The sequence below is a fragment of the Brassica oleracea genome, chromosome C6, assembly GCF_000695525.1.
Source record: "Brassica oleracea var. oleracea cultivar TO1000 chromosome C6, BOL, whole genome shotgun sequence".
Taxonomy (NCBI): domain Eukaryota; kingdom Viridiplantae; phylum Streptophyta; class Magnoliopsida; order Brassicales; family Brassicaceae; genus Brassica; species Brassica oleracea.
The window spans coordinates 15,957,429-15,966,122 of NC_027753.1; the positions used below are offsets into that span (position 1 = coordinate 15,957,429).

General features: G+C 33.2%; 1 long non-coding RNA gene across 1 annotated transcript; it reads left to right on the top strand.

Moving 5' to 3' along the window:
* The first annotated feature begins 2,745 nt into the window (after positions 1–2,745).
* LOC106299524 lies at positions 2,746–4,451 on the top strand. Its single transcript, XR_001261800.1, has 6 exons — positions 2,746–3,061; positions 3,481–3,546; positions 3,668–3,761; positions 3,838–3,944; positions 4,022–4,175; positions 4,249–4,451. It is a non-coding gene; the product is annotated as an uncharacterized LOC106299524 (long non-coding RNA).
* The last annotated feature ends 4,243 nt before the right edge of the window (positions 4,452–8,694 follow it).

Consider the following 8,694-nt stretch of genomic DNA (forward strand, 5'->3'; position numbering starts at 1 on the left):
GAAGATATTAGATTTTGAGTTTGTATTTATTGATTTGTTTTTTTATAAAGCTTAGAAAATCAATGGGATGATTGGTTGGTTGATACATCCTATAAAGAAAGCGAAAACTATAGGTGGTTTGAATATTGTACATCCATCAATGCATGATGTAAGTTGACTATATAAAACTTGAACATGATCATTTCAAACTAAAGTATAGGTAGGTTATATGCATTTGTTATATTGTAGTTAATATATTTTAAATATTACATAAGTCAAGTGATTCACGTTTTCGTAAAAATAAAATTCAAGTTCATTATTGGTCTGTACTCGTACGTAATAAGCTACGTTAAATATGATGTATTTTTAGGTTCATTTAATGACATTAAGTTTAAATTTGATTAAGGAAAACTCATTAATTTAACTGGAAAAGACAAGCATTAAAATATGTAGTTTAATTTAATTCTCAGTTGCATGGAAGTGTAAATAAGTTAGAAAACTTAGGGGTATTTTTTAATGGGTACTTCTCTTTTAATAATAGAGATTTAGTGTGATATCCAAATTTATTTAAGGATATTTCATTAAGGTAACTGAAAAAGACAAACAATAAAATAAGAAGTTTAAATTCATTTAAGCATATTTCATTAATGTAACTGAAAAGACAAGTAATAAATTAGGCATTTTTATTCGTTTTAGGATATTTTATAAATGCAATCGAAAAAACAAGCAAAAAATAGAAAGTTTAATTAATGAAGTAAGAACATTTTCAAATGGGTACTTCTCATTTAATAATATAGATATGTAAACATAACCACTCGTGATGTTTTTTTCAATTAATACATTTTATTATTATTAATATAAAGATGAGGTCCAACAAAATTACCCGGGCCTCCAAAAAATGGAAATGTTTGCTTCGAAAAGCTCTTACGCCAATACCAGGCTTAACACCAAACGAAAGAAAAAACATGTTAGAAAAGAAAAAGCCATGTGCCAAGAACAGAAGTAGCTGAAGCTGAGGATAATGATGTAAAAGGAACTAAAGTTTCTAAAATAAAACAAAGAATAACAGATGAATCTCTTAAAGAGAGAATAAATAATTTTGTATCACATCTATTTGATTGTGATAACTACAAAATTAATGAACAAGAACTTTACTTTTTATTAATAGAATAGAAATCTGAACATGTTGTTTTACATCACAATAACAAGAGTTTAAATAAAAAACAAAACATTACAAAGTGAACACTTGCATCTCTTCGATGAAGAGTTGTGTTATTACAAATGAAGAGTATCGACTTTGAAAGTTTGCTGTGTGTTTTTTTTATCAGTTAAATGAAGAACTCTACACTTATACGTCGACGTTGAATGCATATTTGTTTTGCTTGACCCAATTACCGAAAACAATAATTACCGGATCCATAAGATCTAAGAGAAAGATGAAAAAAACAAAATAATAAAGAGGAAGGAAAAGTAGATGAACAAGGTATCTCGAAATGTCAGATATGGATATCAAATAAGAAGGTAGATGACGAAGAAGAAGAAGAGACGGTGTCACGACATAAACCCCAATTTAAGATTGTCTATAACGTTCATAATGACATGGAAAATAGGAGCTGATGACATAAAAAATCGGAGCTGATGTCTTTTTTATTGTTTACGTGGCAAGTAAGACACGAAACGAACACGTAAATCAGCCTAAATAAATCAGCCATAATGTATAAATGTAAGTCAGTCGCAACGTGAATACTATTTCAGTAATTAAAACAACAAAAAATCAGGTGCGAAAATAGGCCATAGAAGGGCATAAATTAGCTTGAAAATATTAATTCATCCGTATCGTCAAAAAATCAGCCGTGAAATGAATGCTATTGTAGTAATTAATCTTTCACTAATAAATCAGACGTAATTAGGCCAATTTTATTGTTAATTCAACTCATTACGGATGATTTATGCTGATTTTACGTAAATCAGCCGTAACTACCTCCCATACGTTAGCAATCAATTTAATAACTCAACCACCTGATGATCAATACATTAGCCAGAGAAACATAACTCAGTCGTGTCCAATCTACAACTCTGCCAAATTTTTGAAAATCAGCCAGCCAATAAATAAACCAGCTGTAACCTGTGTTCGTAAGTCAGTCATTAGCTCATAAATCAGCCGTTAGCTCGTAAGTCAGCCAGGTGTCTGTAAATCATCCGTCACTTAATGCTTGTTTGTGTTCGTAAGAAACTCATAAATCAACCATATTTTTGTAACACAGTTGTATCATAGCGCTTAGTTTTATGTGTAAATCAGCCGCATTGATTAAATCAACTGCAATGCATATTAACTCAGCTGTCAATTCTTCTCTAATGCTTTACTGGTGAGTTCATTAATACATATCATTAGTTTCCTGCATGTGCCGGATTTTTATTCTGATTTGACATTAAAAAGTAATATTCTAGTAATTACGTTTTTTTTTTCACAACATAATTAGAAAGGTACGCTGGATATAGAAAACATATCTATCTATCTATAACAATAAAACAGGCTTTTCTTCTCATGCGTCCACGTCACCATGGAAGGTGGGGCACTTTGCGCCACGTGTCGGAACACCAGGCCACTTGCGATTTTTTTTTTCAGCCGGCTTTGCACTTATTTGAACTGGGCTCTTTTATATTTACAAATTAAGCTTGAACCCAAAGCCCGGTTAGAAACTCATTCTAAATTAGGTTTTGTCTTCCATCTTTCCACTCCGACCTCGAGCGATGAGATTCCACAGAGACTGTAAGCACCGTTCATATCTTCGTAACCTATCACCATCCATAAATCTCTTCTTTACTCCGAGTTTTCCGTGATTAATCTACTCCACCCACTTGAAGCATTCAATCTACCTCTTCGTTTCCCACTGGCAGAAGCCTCAACTATAAATATCAGACCTTTCTACGATGTTCAGTTCGGATCAAACGAAATCCAGAATCACAGTTTTTGCTAGCAACCGATTTCAATGGCGTCTTTGTACACTCTCCTTACCAATCTGAAACTTATGAGTGTTGACATGTTAATCATCGATGAGAAACCACAAATATCACTGCAGAGGTTCGTCTTCTTTTGTTTGCGCAAATGGAATCAAGATTTATAACATAAACAATCTCCATGGGAAACCTATTTATCTAAACAAGATACATTTGTTCCTATATCTTTTGTTATTAAGCATAATATTGTTTTATGTACTAGGAAGTTTTTAGGAACTTTTTAGCAAAAAAAAAGTTTTGGGAACTTGGACTCTTGCGAGTTTTGGTGCAGAGACGCGTATTTAATTGCTCCTCTTAGGAGTTTTCTAATATATATTTTTTTCTCCTGTTGTAATTGAATTAAGGCTCTCAAGATAGGAAGTCCTTCAATGTTGGTACTAATCTTTTCATTGGAAACCTTGAGCCTGTATGATATCTGGTGGTAATTGTATTGTGAAATATTGGTATTTCACTACAATAGCTTATTAGGTTTTGCTTTTACAGGATGTGGATGAAAAGATCGTGTATGATACTTTCAGCACATTTGGTGGCACTGCTTCTAATCCTATGGTAAAATCTTTATTGTTGTTGATAATATATTATCTGTAATCTATGATTAATATGTCATTGTGGTGGGGAAAAAGAATGGCTGTACGCTTAAGAATCTGATGCTCCGAAATTTTCATTTCAGATAATTTGAAGTTTACAGACCGGGTCTTGGCTCCAAGTTGTCACCGGGTCTCTGAAGCCGTTACCCTTGCCCAGTAGATCTCCCAAAGCTACATGTGAGTTTTCTTTCTTTCATTACAAACCTCGAGCTAACTAATGATGATGTCTTAAGTCTAATGTTTGTTGTTGCAGTCACCACTTAGGCTCGGAGTTAGTAAACGGTTGACTCTCTTGGAAGCAAGACTCTGTTGAAACTTATATGGAATCACCAAAATGCCATCTTGTGTTGCTCTTTAAAGGTGAGTCAAAGTGTCCATAGGGGGTAGTTTTAAACATTTTAACCGTGCTTGGTTTATAGTCTATGTTATGTTTGCAGCCTCAACCAGTGTTTATGTTCGCGAACCAAGCTGGTTTAGACATGCTAGAGACAACGCTTGTAGCCTTACAAGACATTGCACTGGAAAAGATCTTTGATGAATCTGGTCGAAATTAAGGCTCTCTGCTCAGACTTCGCCAAGCTAATGCAACAGGTAAAAAAGAAACAAAACAAACCCTTACGGTCATTAAGATAATGTCTGCAACTCATTAGTCTTGTCTCTACAGGGATTTGCGTGCTTGCCTTCAGGAATCTTTTTGTCTACAATGGGGGACATGTCACTTATGAACAAGCTGTTACTTGGAAAGTGTCCGATAACGACAATAATAATAATTTGCATTGTCTTGCTTTCTCCTTTGTAAACTGGTTGTTTGTGTTGTCTCATCTCTGATAAGTGTATTAGTAAAGGCTAATCAAATTTACATTATAGACAACACTCTTTTTGTTGTTGTTGTTGTTGCGTAAGTGTCTTGTCTCTTTTTTTATTTAATTTTTCAATGTGTTTTACATATATATATTTAAGCCTTTAATCATATACTTAAAGAGAAACAAATAATCATCCGTTAACACGGAACTATCTTCAGAACTTCATGCACCTAGCTGGTAAACATGTCTGATGATTAACATCAACAATCTCAGAGACATTGTTGCAACGAAGAACGTCTTGACCAAGCTTAGCACCTGCAGCTTTAAGACCTTTGAGAGAAACTGGAACGTTAAAGAGGTTGAGTGATGGAAGCTTTGAAACAAGAGGAAGTTTCAGGTTCGGTAAAAAGTTTCTAAAATTATCCATAAGCAAAGGAACTTTGAAGTCGGTTTTGTTGTGTTTCACCATGTTGTCTTTAGCTGCAGTGTGAGCTGGCTCCATATCGTTGGTTGAGAAGCTTTGTTGGTTAGGGAAGCTTGGGTAGAGACTAACGTACCTCTAATGTACATCATGTCGATCAAGAACTTCTTCCAAAAAGCTTACCAACCATTGGTTTTTGAGGTTTTCTAAACTTCATAATCAATGATGTAGGAATTAAACCTAAAATAAAAATAGTTTTATAATTTTGACAAATAGTTTTTTAAATGATAATAAAATTTGATAAATTCATTATAATACATTTTAATATCTAAAATATTTAGTTAAATTATTATAAAAATCCGGCGCGTAGCGTCGGCAAACCACTAGTTAGTAATAAAAGAAGTTTTATATACTACTGAGAACTAGGATAAGACATGCGCCTTGCGCATGATAAATTTAAATAAAAATTATTTAAAAATATTATACGGAAAAATAAATTTATATTCTTGATTGAATTAATATTTTGGTCTTTAAACATTTTTTTAACATTTTGTTAATTACATAATTTGTTTACTGATGAGCTGATCCCATTTAAAAAAACAAATTAGGTCAAAAATCACTTACCTCATAAGAACCTAACGTTTAGGTCGAAAAATCTTAGGTCTATGTGATTACAATGAAACTATGTCAGCTCGGTATTATATCATGAATTAGTAATTTAAAAATTAATTATGGTTATGAGAAGTTTACGTTCATGTGTCAATCCTATCTATCTTCAATATTTTTCTCTTTTTCATTTAGGTTATTGTTCGATATAAATACTGATTTTGAAGTTTATTCTCATTTCGTTTGTTTGTTTTGACCTGAGATTTAGAAAGTGCTTATAATTTAAAATAATTAAAGAGATACATACTTAGGTTAAGATCTGCACCTTTTGCAGAAAAAATATTTTATATTATTATTTATTTTATGTTTTTCTGCATATTATGAAATAATAAAATAATAAGTATATTTATTAAATAACTAATAATTCAGTTACTATTATGTAATAAATTGACGGATGCATATAAATCAAACTATCACTCTTGTTTATTCGCAATCATTTAGGGTAAATAAATCAAAACAATCAATCTTATATATTGTATATGATATATAATTAAATTTAAATGATATAAACATATATATATATATATATTACTCTTTTAATATGGATATTTATTTAATGAAGTTTCTACTCATATGATTTTATGATTATTTGCATATTTGTGTAACAAAATTTTGCACCAGCGAATTTTTTTTTTAATGTGGGATAATTTAAATAATTTATAATCATTTAAAAAACAACAAAGATTTCAAAATTAAAATATTAACTTTTCAATATATGTTCAGTGCAAATATCAAAATATAAGTATACATTTTCATACAATGTATAGTTTAATTTAAACGATATGAAATATATATATATATATATATATATATATATATTAACATAAAAACCTATTAAAATAAAATTATTTCTTCATATGGTCTTATAATCATTGTATCTTAATATAGAAAAAATTTAAATCTTGATCATAAAAGTTTATGTGAGACTTTTAACAATTTTAGTAATTTATACTCGTTTTAAAAAATTCAAAAATACAACATATAGAAAAATCTAGATTTTTATTATATGATTAATGTAATTATGCAATTTATTTTAATAAAAAAAATAAACAAAAATGATAAAAAGTATACAAATTGTTATCAAATCTTTATTGTTTAAAATCATTGATTGCCTTATATATTTTTTAATCACATTAGATAATTCTGTAGATTTTATTTAAGGAAAGCCTGCGAAACAATAAAGATTTGATATATGCGACCAACTATAGCCTACAAAATATTATTTTTGTTATAAATCATGGAGTGGATTGCCATTAACCAGGCCCGGACCGAGACCGGCCCAATACCTAGAAGATGGAGAGATGGCCGAAGCCTAGAGAGAGGAGAGAGAGAGCCGACTTCAGAAGAGAGAAAGGCGGCCATAAAGCTTTGAGAAAAGGAAACTCTTTCCTTTTCCTAGTAGATGTAATTTATTATGTATTAGTGGTTTTCCTAATCCTAGTGAGTTTAGGTTTTGGATACTTTCCATTTATCTTCATCTTGTAATCCTTATATAAAGAAACCCCCTTGATCATTAATAATAACATAGAAATATTCAGTCTCTAAGCTCTCTAATTATAACACGTTATCAGCACGATAGACTCCAAAACCCTGAGACAAAACCTAACCTAAAATCCGTCACACATAAACCCTAATCCAGGAGCAACTTAAAATTGATATATCTCTCAAACCCTGAAGAACCAGACGACGAGCTACAAATCATTTTGAAGCTCTTGACGAGACGAATCCATCAGCACGAACTGTTCGTCGATCCGATCTCATACGCGCCCACACTTGCAGAAACAATACTCGGCGCCGTCTTGGTCTTTTGGAACCCTAATCCCGAAGAACCCTAAATTGTTCTTGCTTACATTCCGGCTTGAAAACTCCAATCAAGCTCAGCTTCAGACATTCCCTATCCGTGATCAACGTCCTCAAGCCTCAGCTCAGCTTGCATCCAGCTCTGACCAAATCCTCGACCAGACGCAACCGTCCGCGAGAAGAAACAAGCTCGCGATAGCTCTCGGCAACGCGACCCGATAGGAGCTGTCCCGCGTCCGTTCTTCTCAGCTCGTCTCTGATCTTTGGTGGTCCGGTTCAGACCTGCAAAACAAAGGTAATCCTAATTCTGAGAACATGAATCGAACCTGGTTGTTTGGGAAAGATTGAAACCCTAAAATCAGAACTCTAAAGATGTAAGCCATAGAAAAAATAGATCAAATCCTAAAGAGTAAATCGGAGCTCGAATAAGTATGATCCCCTTAAACCCTAATTCGAGATTGATCCATTGATCAATTAAAATCAAAGTCTTTATGATTTTGAATCTCAAATCAAATTCCCTTGATCAAAGATCAAAGTTTCGAAAACCCTAAAACCCAAAATTGGAAAATCGGTTTTAATTGTTTGATTTGAAACTTGATTGTTTTATTTGATCACCTAGAANNNACTGTTTAAAAGGAATCGACCAGCATGTAGTTTATAAAATCTTGAAACCGTTTGCATTAAGTAGAACTACATGGCCGTGTGGCTTGATGATTGTTTCGCAACAAGGTCGATTAGATTGCTTGATTTTCATAAATGCGTAAGACATGTTTGTGGCCGAGCTTGTCATTTATCTTGCGGCCACATGATCACATTGTGAGACTTAATTTTGAATGATGATGTGATTCAGATGTCGAAAATCTCAAACAGAGACTATGCAGCCCTTAATCTCTCCGGAGATAACTACTTGCAGTGGGCGCTAGATACAAAGATCAGTCTAAGGTCAAAGGGACTTGGTGATACTATCATCAAGGGCAACAATGAGACCGATAAGAATCGGTACATGGCTATAAGTATTATACGCCATCACTGATGAAGAACAGTGAAGCTAGACCTGTTGGAACAGCACCATTACCGGAAGCTAATGAGGTTGAAAAGAAAGAACCCAACGAGTGCAATTACGTCCAAACCAATAAGAGATCACACGGCAATGGCCGTGGTGGTTACAAGGGGCGTGGCAGTGACAATTACTCGAACAGCCGAGACAACTACTCGACCGGCTGGAAAGGAAACCATAATAACCGTGGTCGTGCTTCCAATTATGGCTGTGGCCGAGGTAGTTATGGCTGTGGTCGAGGCGGCATATCCAAACCGTCTTACTCGACCAAATCCGTTTGTCACAGATGTGGAATGGGAAACCATTGGGCCAAGAACTGTAGAACCCCTAAGCACTTATGTGAGCTCTACCAAGAAAGTCTGA